General features: G+C 39.3%; 1 protein-coding gene and 1 pseudogene across 1 annotated transcript in view; one reads left to right on the top strand and one right to left on the bottom strand.

Annotated features, from left to right (window-relative positions):
- HNRNPM (heterogeneous nuclear ribonucleoprotein M) overlaps positions 1-13,678 on the top strand; it is a 357,001-nt gene that overhangs the window by 21,006 nt on the left and 322,317 nt on the right. The window lies entirely within an intron of this gene.
- On the bottom strand, positions 10,995-11,667 carry LOC100058334 (cardiolipin synthase (CMP-forming) pseudogene; annotated as a pseudogene).

Raw genomic sequence — 13,678 nt, 5'->3', positions numbered from 1 at the left:
CTATCTCTTGTCAGATTTGGGCCAACTCTTAGCAATCTCTGAAACAGTCAAACTCTGATTTTAATTCCTTCTTGCCTTCTCTGCCTGCATGCAAATTCCTATTTATCCTTAAAAGTGAGCTTAAGTGCCAACTTTTCTGTGATTCCTTCAATCCAAAGCTTACCCCAGGCCTTCAATGCCCTTCTAGACTGACCTTCCAGGGCATGAAGCTATGCTCATTCTTCCACTGCCAGCCTCCTCTTATAATCCAGGCTGGCTTCTTACCCTCTCCCCTCCTCCCGAGGAGTAAGGTGCCAGCTAGATCATCAGGTAAATGTATCACACTTGGGTACTGTGAGGAGCGCATAAGAGTGGTTCAGCTGTTTTGACAGAGGCCTCCTGGAGTCCTTAAGGAAGTCCAGAAAGTACTTGAAGAAAGGCTTCCATCCAAGTAGAGAGAAGCAGTGGGAAGAGAAGCAGAGAATTTCTTTCTTGTGCTGCTGGGGGACAGCCCCATTCTCTGCTTGTACACAGGGCTTTGTTAAGTACAAAATTAATTTGGCAAAGATAGGCTCTTTCTTAGGCTAGGTGTCCCTCAGGCAACAAAAGGCAATACATTTAACCTATGACTACGTGCGTGAACGGTGAGGAGATCTCTAAAAAACAGTAGCTCTTGACCCAGGGGATGGGTGGGGTGAGGCAGCTGCGTGTGCACGTGTGGGTGTGTGCTCACAAGGGTGTGTATTCCAAATCTTATGGGCTAAGCAGAGGGACAAATAAGCTTATGTATTTTGAGAAAGATGCCTTGGTGTTTCTAATTCACTTACCTGTTGATAACTGCCTTGAATAAATGTTTCGTTCCTGGATTCCTACAGCAAACATTCTGAGGTGCTGCACACACACAGATTAATAACATAGTCCCTCCCGTCTAAGTGCTTATAGTCCTGCTTGCTCGGACCTCACCCATTTATGAGTTAATCCAATCCTGGCCTGGCCTGTTCTACCCGACTCCTACCCTGGGAGGACTCTGCACCCCCCCTCCCCTTTTTTAAAACAATTAGTAGACTTTGTTTTCTTGAGCAGTTTTAGGTTTACAGAAAAATTGAGCAGAAAGTACAGTATAGTTCCCAAATACTCCTCCCTCCCCACCCAGTTTCTCCTATTATTAACATCTTGTATTAGTGTCGTACATTTGTTACAGGTGATGAGTCAATATTGATACATTATTGTTAACTCAAGTCCAGAGTTTACATTACGGTTCATTCTTGGTGTACATTCTATGGGTTTAGACAAAAGTAGAATGACATATATCTACCATTATAGCATCATATAGAATAGTGTCACTGCCCTAAAAATCCCCGGTCTGCAGCCCCTTTTGCTCATCCATCTTGCTGTTCCTGGGCCCGCCTCCTCTTCCCACATGATAGTAAGGGAAGGTTCCACTCCCTGGGATTGAAAGGAAGGGGCAGCATATATTCAGGTTACCTTGCCCCACCCTCGACGTTGGCTGACTTCCTCCCAGACATCTCTAAATCTCCACCAAACTGGACAGGAAATTCACTCTACCCACCGAGTGCAAAGATCGAAAGGAGGTGAGAAGAGGCTGTGTCTCTAGGCTCAGAAAGTTACAAGGAATCCAGCCGGCTAACAGGGCAATTTAATTTCCTGCCGAGGAGCCTCAGGGAATTTCCCAAGAAATTCTGGGATTTTAGAAACGCCTTTCTTTAATCTTGATGACTCATTCCTCCTGAGCCAACCCCAGTCCTTTAATGGAGCGTTTTGCAGATGTAATTTTAGTGGTTCTACGATGTGTCTAATGAAGTGATAATTTACGGACGCACAGGGTATACGAGGCAGCAGGGAGCCCAGTTTATCGAGTTCAGACGTGAAGCCAAGTCATCAACCCGATTTAGAAGCTGCCCCTTTTCCAGGCCCCACTGGCTGCCGCAGGTTGCATCCTGGGAAACCTGTGGCTGGGAAGGACCCTAACAATCTATTTCATATTTTCTCTTTAAAATCATTGTTCCAGGAAGGCAGCAGGGCAGATGGTAGTCATTCCACTTTGCAAGATTATATCTGAATCTGCTGGCAGTTCTGTTGTGGTTGGGAGCTGTGATGTCCCCCCTTAGAAGGACACTAATCTTTGGAAGGCAATAAAAAAGTAAGATTCCTCATGGCTGCAGGGCCACTCCAAGTGACAGTCCAGGAGGCCAGGACTGTCCCCAGTTCTCTTCCAAGAGCTCCTGGGGATGCTCCTCCCCCATTCCAGATTCCAATGAGCTGCCATCTGATCCCGGCTGGCTTATGCTCCTGGCAGCAGGTACTCCCCCCATCATGGAACTCGTCATAACCCATTGCCACTGTCTCCCTTCTTGTCCATAGGCCCCATGGACCGTGAGGTCCTTATGTACTCACTGAGGTCTGGACAGCCCCTACAACAATGTCGGCAAAGCTTACAGGTAGCTGAACATATGAATGAACCGAATGGTCATGGTGGCTCTTTATCTCCATTGACGGTGCCTCTCTCCGAGTTAGAAAGCAGAAGCCTCAGTGCTGTTCACTTCCTCCCTCTTCAGCACGTGGTCATTCCATTTCGTCACCATTCCTAAGCCCTATCAGTTTTAATCCTAAAACTTCTCCGGAATCCTCTTCATTTCTTTGTCCCTACCTGAATTATGACTTTGAGCATCTCTTGTCAGGGTTGCCAGATAAAATACAGGATGCGGAGGTGTATTTGAATATCCGAAGAACAACAAATAATTTTTTTAGTACATGAAATATGTCTCAAATGTTGCATGGGACATATGCTAAAAAACTACGTGAATTTCAAATGTAATCCAGTGGTCCTGTGTTTTTAGAAGTTTTTTATTGTGATAAAATATATACACAATTTATCCTTTTAGCCATTTTCAAGTATGCAGTTCAAAGGCTTTAAGTACACTCACAGTGTTGTGCATCCATCACCACTATCTGTTTCCAGAACTTTTTTTTTATCATCTCAAACTGAAACTATACTCATTATAAAATGACTCCTCATTCTCCCCTCCCAACATCTAGTAACATCTATGTACTTTCCGTCCCTACGAATTGGCCTATTCTAGGTACCTCATGTAAATGGAGTTGTCATTTTGTGTCTGGCTTATTTCACTTAGCATAATATTTTCAAGGTTCATTGATGTTGTAGTGTGTATCAGAATTTCATTCCTCTTTAAGGCTGTATAATATTCCACTGTATATATATATATATATATATATATATATATATATATGTACATACCACATTTTGTTTATCCATTCATCTATTGATGGACATTTGGGTTGTTCCACCTTTTGGCTATTGTGAATAATGCTACAATGAACAGTGGTGTATAAGTATCCGAGTCCCTTCTTTTAATCCTTTTGAGTACATACTCAGCAGTGGAATTGCTGAATCATGGGGTAATTCTATGTTTAACTTTTTGAGGAACCATCAAACTCTTTCCACGGCAGCCATATCATTTTATATTCCCACCAGTGTACACAAGGTGTCTAAAATCTCCACATTGTTACCAACACTTGTTATTTTCTGTGCTTAAAAAAATTTTCTTATAGGGGCCGTCCCGGTGGCTTAGTGGTTAAGTTCACACGCTTTGCTTCGGCAGCCCGGGGTTCGCGTGTTCAGATCCCTCGTGTGGATCTACACACTGCTGGTCAAGCCATGCTTGGCGGTGTCCCACGTACAAAATGGAGGAAGATTGGCACAGGTGTTAGCTTAGGGCCAATCTTCCTCGGCAAAAAATTTTTTTATAATCCTATAGTGTGAAATTTCATTGTATTTTTCATTTCATTTTATTATTATTGTTTAAACTGTAGTAAGGACATTTAACATGAGATCTACTCTCAAAGAATGTTTACGTGCAGGACAGAGTATTTGTTAACAACACGCACAGTGTTCCAGCAGGTCTCTAGAACTTCTTCTTCTTGCATAACTGAAACTTTATACCTGTTGAATAGCAACTCCTCATTTTCCTCGCCCCCAGCCCCTGGCAAGCACCATTCTACTCCCTGTTTCTACGAGTTCGACTGTTTTAGATACCTCATGTAAGCAGAATCATGCAGTATGTATCCTGTGACGGCTTATTTCACTTTATCTGATGTCCTCAAGGTTCATCCATGTTGTCACATATTGCAGAATTTCCTACCTTCCTTTTTAAAGACTGAATAACATTCTGGTGTGTGTGTGTAGAAATATATATATACACCATATTTTCTTTATTTATTCATCTATCATGGACTTTTAGGTGCTTTCCCCACATCTTGGCTATTGTGAATAATGCTAAGTGAACATGGGAAGGCTAATATCTCTTTAAGATCTTGCTTTCAATTCTTTTGGATAAACACCTAGAAGTAGGATTCCTGGATCATATGGTAGTTCTATTTTTATTTTTTTGAGGACTCTCCATACTATTTTCCATAGCTGTTGCACCATTTTACATTCCCACCAACGGTGTACAAGGGTTTCAATTTCTTCACATCCTCACCAACACTTATTATTATTATTATTATTATTTTTGATAATGGCCATCCTAACAGGGGTGAGGTGATATCTCATTGTGGTTTTGATTTGCATTTCCCTGACGATTAATGATATTGAGTATCTTTTCATGTGCCTGTTGGCCATTTGTAAGTCTTCTTTGGAGAAATGTCTATTCAAGCCTTTGCTCATTTTTTTTTTTTGAGGAAGATTAGCTCTGAGCTAAAATCTGCTGCCAATCCTCCTCTTTTTTTGCTGAGGAAGATTGGCCCTGAGCTAATATCTGTGCCCATCTTCCTCTACTTGGTATGTGGAACACCTGCCACAGCATGGCTTGATGAGCAATGCGTACGTCTGTGCCTAGGATCTAAACTGGCGAACCCTGGGCTACCGAAGCAAAGGGCGTGAACTTAACTGCTGCGCCACTGGGCCGGCCCCCTTTACCCATTTTTACATCAAGCTATTTGTTTCTTTGCTATTGAGTTGTAGGATTTCTTTATATATTTTGGATATTAAACCCTTATCAGATATATGGCTTGAAAATATTTTCTCCCATTCCACATGTTGCCTTTTTATGCTTTATTGTGGTTTAATTTGCATTTCCCTAATACCTAGTGATGTTGAGCAGCTTTGTATGTACTTATTGCCTATTTATTTATCTTTGGAGAAATGTCTATTCAAGTCGTTTGCCCATTTTTGAATTGGGTTATTTTTTTGTTGTCAAGTTGTAGGCATTCTTTATATATTCTGGAAATTGATCCTTGATACCATATATCAGATATGTAATTTGCAAGTATTTTCTCCCACTCTCTGGGTTGTCTTTTCAGGGGTGCTGTATTTTTATTGGCTAAATCTGGCAACTATGCGTGTGAGAGTCCCTCTACACCAGTCGTTCTCAACCAGGGGTGATTTTGCCCCACAGGGACATTTGGCAATGTCTGGAGACATTTTTGGATGTCACAACTAAGGAAGCAGTGCTACTGACATCAAGAGGATAGGGGCCAGGGATGCTGCTAAACATCTGACAATGCCAAGACAGCCCTTGGTAACAAGAACCGTCTAGTTCAAGATGTCAGTGGTGCTGAACTTGAGAAACTGTACACTGCTGCTTTTCAGCTCGTCGCCTTCCAGGATCCTTGGAAATGGTGATGACACTGCTCTTGGAGCTTCTCTCAGTGTCTCTGAGCCTCAGTTCTGCCGCTATTGGTAGAGAAGGGGAAACTGGCAGCGGAAGGAACCAGATCACAGTCTGGGGTGTGGACAGATTTTTGGGACCCCTCTCCCTGGTGGAACAGATGAATCTAACAAGCACACTGCATGGGCTTTAAGTTGGTATGATAAAATCCATGCTGTATCGTGAAGCAGCCATTATCAACCTGTGTCAAAAGGAATTTGCAACTCCACACCTCATGACTGAAGATGCCAGCTGGACAGATCCACAGCAGGAAGAGAGAAAAGACTACCTCGCTCTTGCATTTCCCAGCTGCGTTTCTTACAGATTGAGGGAATAATTCACGACCCTTGTCTTTGCCTCCCTCCACACACGGATAATACCAGCATCTCTGAATTTGTTTGATGTATAACCAAGAAATTCTTATTTAGGTTACCTTAGATGTATAATTTAGAGAAAATCCCAGATGTACTCTATTCCCTTTTATTGAAATCTATTTGTAGGGTTTTTTTTCTTTTCCTCTTTCCTACACAAACACTGTTTTGTGAAAGAGATATAAGCTGCATTTAAACTTACATACCTTGGAGTGGTCCCATCAGCGCACTCTGTTGAACCATTTTCCTGGGGTTCAAACTCCTCACGTTGATTATTGAATAACTCCCTCACTGCTATCACTTAGACTCTTTATTTCAGTCGACAGGGGTGGATAGAAAAATGCCCTGCTCACCTGTTCCATGGAGACACGATAGCCATGAACTTATTACCTCAATTCTCAGGGAGCAGATCAAGTCCCACTTCCGATATGAAGCATCCTAGACAATATAAGTATTTGTTAAGCACCTACTCTAGGCACCAGGTACTGTCCTAGGCACTTTGACAAACATTCTCGCATTTAATCCTCACAGTGATCTCGGGAAGAAGGCATCATTTCCCTTTTATACATAAACAGATTAACTTTTAGAAAGGTTGTGACTTTGTTAAGTGCTTCTTAGGTTGGAATTTATTTTTTCACCTGTGTATCCCCCATGCCTAGCTCATAGATTGAGGAATAGTAGAAACATAATAAATTCATCAGACAGATGAAAATTAACACAACAACCAAGAGGAGGAGCTGGGGTTTGCCTTCCCAGATTAATTGTAGGGTCTCTGAGAGCCAGGATCATTTGCTATAATTTTTTAATAGTACCTTGAGTACTTAGCATACTAAGAATATAATGAGTGTTCTATAAATACTTGGTCTTTGAACTAAAGTGAACTGAGTACCATTTTTGGAGCAAATACATTTCTTTGGAACCTGAATGTTTGTCTTGTATGGAGCTTCCATGGATTCATAGAATCCCAGAGCTGGGATACACCTTGGAAGTTAAATAGTACAACATCCAGCCCAATGGCAGGATAGCCTCTTTAGCAGTGGTTCTCAAACTGTGGTCCCTGGATTAGCAACATCAGCAGTACCTGGGAATTTGTTAGAAAAGCAAATTGTCTTGCCCCACCCTAGACCTGCTGAATCAGAAGCTCTGGGCTGGAGCTGAGCAATCTGTGAGTTAACAAGCTTTCCAGGTGTTTCTGATGCAGAGAAAGTTTGAGAACTGCTCTGTTGCAATCCTAATGGTGTCATCTCCTCTTTCTTAGACATGCACACTGATGGGTTTCACCATATTATCAGATTGTCCGTTCCGTTTTCATGTCATTTTAATTGCTAGAAAGTTTCTCCTGATTTTGAGCCAAAATCTGCAGCAGTTCCCACACGTTGGCCCGCTTCTGTATTCTGAAGCTAGACAGAATGAGGATTAATATACTAGAGTTTTCTCTGTATAGATAAAGATAGGCATTCTTTATGAAGTACATACAAATATGGCATGAGAGAGGTGGGGGTTGGGTGGACAGCAACAGCTCAAGCTGCAGCTCATCATGGATGATTTGGAAATTGGCCCAAGCCCCTGAGGACGGCTGGGACCAGATCAAGGCTCCAGATCACAGTGAGGGTTAAGTTACTGGCCTCAGAGCCTTTTCCTCCTCATTCACCTCCACTTGGTTTAGGTCTCTCTCTAACAAAGCAGTTGATAGCGATCTCTCAAGGGGATTTCCCCACCACCTGCCACAAACATGATGTGACTGACGCTTGATCGTTCGTAAATGGGGGCTTCAACTTCAAGCAGCCCAAAGAAACTTGTCATGATGCTCTTCACCTCTGGTTTTTATAGAATTTTGTATTCTTAATTCTGAAAGACTCTCAGGGGTCATCTAGTACATCTTATAAATGTGAAACAGGGGCCCAGGTGGCCAAAGAAGCCCTCGACCCTGGGATATCTGGCTCCAATCAGTTTTATTTCCTGCTATGAAGGCTATCACTATCAAGATTATTTTAAATGGTTTTGTTGAGATATAATCAATACACCATATAATTCACTCATTTAAAAGGTACTAGTCAATGGTTTTTGACATATTACGTTATTAATTTTAAAAATTGTGGTAAATATATATAAGAAAATTTGACATTTTAACCATTTTTACTTGTACTGTTCAGTGATGTTAATTACATTTACGATGTATGCAGCCATGACAGTTATCAATTTTCAAAACATTTTTATCACCCTAAACAGAAACTCTATAACCATTAAGGAATAACTCCCCATTCCCTCTCTCTCCAGCTCCGGGAAACTCTGATCTAACTTTGTCTCTGTGAATTTGCCTATTCTAGATATTTCGTATTAATGTATCATACAATATTTGTCCTTTAGTGTCTGGCTTTTTCACTTATAATATTTTCAAGGTTTATCCATGTTGCATATGTATCAAAACTTTATTTCTTTTTATGGCTGAATAATATTCCATTGTATATATATACACCATGTTTTGTTTATTCATTCATTTGTTGATGGACACTTGGGTTGTTTACACCTCTTGGCTATTGTGAATAACGCTACAGTGAACACTGGTGTGCAAGTATCTGAGTCCCTGCTTTCAGTTCCTTGGATATATACCTAGGACCGGAAACTAACAAGATTTTATTGAAACATTTTGATTTTAAATCAGGAAACATTTCAAACATAGAGAAAAGGACAGGCATTATCAATGCCCTATGAAGATAAAATAGATATTAATAGTTTGCCATGTTTGTTTTAGATCTTTTTTAAAGAATCAAAACATTAAAGAAATAGTTAAAGCCTCACCTCTTATCCATTTCTGTTCCTTTCCTAACCACTATCTCAAAGTTTTTGCATATTATTCCCATGTTTGTTTTTATAACTTTACTATACATATGTCTCTGTGTGTCTGTATATATATATATATATACACATTATAGAGTACACATTATACTTTGGGGTATTTAAAGATATGTGTAAATTGTACAATCATAGAATATCTTTTTACCTCTTTCCTTTTTGCTACTCGACACTATGTTTTGGAATTTATCTTTGTCGATACATCTAGTTCATTAATTTTAACTGCTGTATAATGGTTAACAATATTTAATTGAATTTAAAAATATTTGGGATTCCTTTACAACTGCTAAGTTTAATCTTTTTATTTCATTTTCATTATTGATATAAATGGGTTTCTAGTGTCTCGTTTTGTTCTTTCTATTTTCTCTGCTTATTCTGAATTTCCTTTTGCTTTTTTTCTGCCTACTATTAGATAAAGCAATCTTTCTTTATTTCCCTTTCCTCCTCTCTTACTCCTTCTAATTCTATTTCTGTTCTTTGAGTAGTTACCCTTAAAATTTTAATATGCATACTGAACTTATTATCCAATATCTCTTCTTTTCTCTCAAACACTATAAGGACACTAAGCAGCTATACCCGATTCCTCCCTTCCATCTTATGTTGTTGTTTACTAGTTTTTTAGTGCCATATTAAAAAAATATATTCCCAAATTACTTCTATTATTATTTCATTCAATCATGCATGTTCAAATTTTCCTTTTTTCCCCTTAATTTTGCTTCTTACATATCATTCCTTCCATGTGGATTCAATTTCTTTATTGCTGAAGTATATACTTTAGCAGTTTTTATTTGTCTGAAAATGTTTTAACTTTATCTTTATATGATAGTTTAGCTGGGGCTAGTGTTCTAGGTTGATAGTTATTTTCTCTCAGCTGTTTGAAGCTATTCTTCTAGCCTCTCTTGTTGCTGTTGGGAAGAATGCTGTCCGTTAATTACCATTCCTTTGTGGTGATCTGTCTGTTCTCTCCGGTTACTTTAAAATCTTCTTTTATGTCTTTGATGTCTTGTGGTTTCAATACAATATGCCAAGAGATGGATTTTTAAAATCCTGTTTGGACATGTCATGCTCTTTGTCTGTGGATTGACGTCTTTCTTTGGTTCTGGAAAATTTCAACCTTTGTAATTCAAATATTTGTATTTCTTTCCTTGTGGAACTTCTACTAAATATATAGTAGACATATAATAGACCTTATCCTCCTATCTCAACCATGCTTTCAGATTGTTAATCTCATTATCTCTGTGTTGCATTTTGTTAATTATATTTATTTCTAACTCTCTTCTTCCTTTAACATCTTAACAAAAAAAGGTTCTCCAAAGTTAAAAACCTTTGAAAAATATACAGTTTCATATTATTTATTTATCACATGATCACAAGTTCCAATATAATACAAACACTGCTTTGTAAGAAACAGTGTGAAGGCATGATGTAAATCACTGCCTCTTAAATCGCGAAGGGTAATGAACATGCTCTCATATTCTAACTACCTGTGTTACTTGCTATCCTGATACATAAACTGTTAGGCATCTGAGAGTTGGAAGACTTTACTGAACACAAACTTTAACGCCTTCTTTTTTATATTTGTTCTTATTTATTATTTTCACATTTTCCTGCATTTTGAATCTCTTCACAACTTTTCTTTATCCATAGCTAAACTTCCTTTATTCTATTTTTATCCTAAGCAATCAAATATTAACCAAAAATCTAAATATCCAACATAAAAATATCCTACAAAACTTAGCCAAGTTGTGTAGGATATATATTTAAACCCACAAAATTTCCTAGTGCTTTATGAGTAATCCAAATTCTTTTTAAAGAGAGATGGCCATTTCAGTTTCCATGCTCTGGATTATTATTTTTTTTTAGAAAACTGTATTAAAAATGATTGACAATAATTGGCATAATTATTTTGTAAATTTATCAAGAACCCTAATATAAAAAAGTTCTATGTTATGGTTTTATTTGTATTTAAAAATACATCGAAATTTCCGCATATGCCCACGGTAAAGCTTATTTTCAATGCACAGTACTTCAATTTTGATGACACGGTTTGTTCTGACAGGTCCTTTTTCAAGCTGAACACCAAAATGGGAATCTCCTGTAGATTCTATGTGGCGCTGATGCTAGTGACGCATATTGCTTCCTTCCTAATGATGATGGATGACTTTCGTCTGCGTTTTTTCACCTGACCAGTATTCTGAGTGTAATGATGGTAACTGGAAGCTGATGCAGCTGTGCTGCAAGATCTATTACCTGACGATAAATACTGTCAGCATAATTGAAAACCAGAGCTACGAAAGAAGCTGTCATCAAGATTAACTGGACTGCTGTGTTTACCTTGCTGATGAAGGTTGGTTTTAATTTAGCAGTGGCACAGCAAGGATTGAAATACTTAGCAAGTTCTCTCAGTTTTGGAAGAGTTCAATATCTGAGGTAAAATGACAGCAGTCAGCATTGCATCTTTTGAAACTATCACAGAAGTAAGTGGAGCTGGAATAAGATCTGCATAGGTCAAGCTAATGTATGTGGTACAAATAGGTATTTTATCAACAAGTGGACAAAAGCTGATTTTTGATTGTCCCAGTATTGAGCAATAAATCCATCCAACAAACCAGTTAGCCCAGCGAAAGCAAAAACTCATAGTGCAATATGAAATAATTAAATAGCCCCAAACTGGGGCCAAGCCAATTCTCCTCATTGACAGCATATCTGGAATTGTCCATGGGTTTTCATACAGACTTGGGGGTGCTTGCCAGGCCCTGTTGGCCACCTGGGGCCTCAGCAGCAGTGTAAAGATTGCCTTCCCTGTGCCCAAGCAGTGCCCCCCCCAGTTAATTTTTTAAGATCTATCATCCAGTTGATTTGTTCTCTCTTCAGGTATCTAATAAGCTGTTTGACTCATCTACTATTTGTAATTTCAATCACTGTATTTTTTATTTCTGGAAATTCTATTTTTAAAAATCTACCCATTGTTTTTCCTAATGATACCATTTTCTTAGGGTTTTATTTCTTCACTAATTAATTTAAATATACTCATGTCATATCTTTTAGATTTCCATTCTATTATCACAAGTTTTTAGGGCTCCAATCCTGCTGTTTACTGTGTCTGCTGACCCATGCACGTGGTGAATTTTTTCCTTACGCATTTTAAAAATCTTGATTGTGAGCTCATCTCTGATGAGATGCACTTGTTTTTCCTGCGAGAAATTCTCATGGCCTGGATTGTGAGAGCCCATCTCCAGAGAGGCTTGCCATTTAATTCTGTTGATGTTAAATGGGGCGTCAGTGGCTTGGGATCAATTATTAAGAGAATTTCTGGGCCTGGGGTTCTGGGACCATGAGAATAACCAAAGAGAAATAACTAAGAGAAAATCAAACCTAAAGCCCCATGAAACAAAGATCCAGGTTTTCAAAGTCTCGACTGAGACTGTTTTATTTTCTTTCAGTTTTAAAATGACCATTATTAAGCCTTTAAAAAAATTATTATTTTTTAATGTAGTTTCTTTTGTTTTTATGCTTTTTTGTTTGGTGAGGAAGATTGGCCCTGAGCTAACATCTGCTGCCAATCTTCCTTTTTTTTGTTTTCTCCCCAAAGCCCCAGTACATAGTTCTATATTCTAGTTGTAAGTCCTTCTCATTCTGCTATGTCGGATGCCACCACAGCATGGCTTGATGAGTGGTGCTAGGTCCATGCTCAGGATCCCAACTGGTGAACTCTGGGCCACCAAAGTGGAGTGCATGAACCTAACCACTCAGCTGTGGGGCCAGCCCCTATTTTAGTTTTTTTCCTCACTTAGATCCTGGGCAAAAACAGTGATTTTCTCTGCTCTCATTCAGTGCTGGTGAATGGATTGTTCCTTCTAGTTCGCCTTTTTACTGAACGTTTTGTTTGTGGATGTTCCCGGCTATGCATGTGTGTCTCAGTTCCACTTTCTAGTCTTTGCAGGACCAAGAACTCATTTCCAGTTCTCACAGGCTTGGGTAACACTGAAACCCCTAAGTTTCTGAGTTCTGTCATCTTCCCTAGGAAGCCACAGGGTCCATTCTCACTATTCATTATTCTCACTACTTTACTTTTTGCCTTTCTCTTTCTCTGACATCTGCACATTTCTTCCTTTTTCTTGTGAGTTCATTAAAATCTTTTCTTTTTGGCAGTAAATATATCCAACATTTCCAAGGTGTGAGAGTGGAGGACTTTCAGGTGCCTTCATTTTCTCTTTATGTTGCCAGAATCGGAAGCTGCTAGCAAGTTCCTGAATCCTTTGAACCTCAACTCCCTCACCCTTGAAACAGGAATAATGATCCTATCTCACAGCCTTGTTTTGAAAGTTAAGCTAAAATACTCACCTAAATTCATGCTCCAGAACCTGACACCTAGTAAGTACTGAGTGGTCTAATAACGTTCATTTCCTTCTTGAACTGTAATGTACTATGGCTACTGTACACCCTACTCTGCACAAGGGACCTGCAGAAGGATCTAGGGTCGTAAATACCATGACCTCTCAAGGCATTCACTGGACAAGATATTAACCAGGACTGCTGCTGATACGGGAAGTGATTTGAAAAGATGCCGTTTTAGTCCACTCTAGCAAGTAAAAAGTAAACATTTAAAGAAGAGCCATAGACAGCCATTCTATTAGGCAGGGCCCAACAAGGGCTGCATCCAGGGGAGAATTTTTTTTCCTGTTCCCTTCAAGCATTTTCAGGCTCCTTTATTCCTTGAGCCCTGGAGGTAGAAGAAGGTGTGTCTGTGTACTTTTTAGCTTATCTAGATACTGTCCTTTATTCAAG

This window comes from Equus caballus, chromosome 7, assembly GCF_041296265.1.
Source record: "Equus caballus isolate H_3958 breed thoroughbred chromosome 7, TB-T2T, whole genome shotgun sequence".
Taxonomy (NCBI): domain Eukaryota; kingdom Metazoa; phylum Chordata; class Mammalia; order Perissodactyla; family Equidae; genus Equus; species Equus caballus.
This window is presented reverse-complemented; position numbering and strand designations above follow the sequence as displayed.